Raw genomic sequence first — 861 nt, 5'->3', positions numbered from 1 at the left:
GGGGGGGGGGGGGGGGGGGGCGCTTTTTTGCTGCTTGGGGCAGCAAAAAAGTTAGAGCCGGCCCTGCAACTCCCAACACATCAAAACAAGAGGGTAGCAAACAACAAAGTTTCAGAGTGGTATCTGGGTTAGTCTGTATCAGCAAAAACAAAAACTCCATTGAGGGTGCAGGTTTTGCAAAGGGAATGCCGCACAGACCGTGTCTTGGTCCAGCCACCATTGAAGAGCTCTGATTAATGCCAGCAGAAGTATGACGACCTTGTCTAGCGGGTGATGACCTGGTATGTATACCAATGCCAGTCATAATTGGAGAGGCTGCAGCCTGAGTCATTTATGCTGCACCACATAAGTGCAAGAGGCCATGTGCCCCAGGAGCTTCAGGCAGCACCTTGCCATGATGGTGAGTACACTTTCAGGCCATTTACGAGAGCTGCAATGTCCCTGAAACGGTTCTCCGGCAGGAAGACCCTTGCCTGATTTGAGTCAAGAACCGCTCCTATAAAGTCTATCCTCTGAATGGGCATGAAGGTGTGACAGAGCAGGGAGCAGGGCAGATTGACCTGGGAATGTCGTCTAGTTTTACTGGGACTGTCTGCATGGGGGATGGGAGAGCAGGGGATGACTTTAGGTGAGGGATGGTACCTGAGCCTGTAAACTGAGCCAGGAGGGGGGTTGGGCCAGGTGACACCTTTGCCGGGGAAACTGGACAAACAGAGGGAGGAGCCGGGGGGGGGGGAGGGGAGTGAGTCGGCTGGTTTTTTTTCCAGTTTGGGCTGGCTGGGAAGAGGCAGGGAACCCCAAGCCAGGGGTCTAAGCTAGGGTTACCATAATCCAGCAAGCAAAAAAGAGGACGGGAGGAGC

This window comes from Terrapene carolina, unplaced genomic scaffold (assembly GCF_002925995.2).
Source record: "Terrapene carolina triunguis isolate 2854851 unplaced genomic scaffold, T_m_triunguis-2.0 Scaffold172, whole genome shotgun sequence".
Classification (NCBI taxonomy): Eukaryota; Metazoa; Chordata; order Testudines; family Emydidae; genus Terrapene; species Terrapene triunguis.
Note: the sequence above shows the minus strand (reverse complement) of the source record.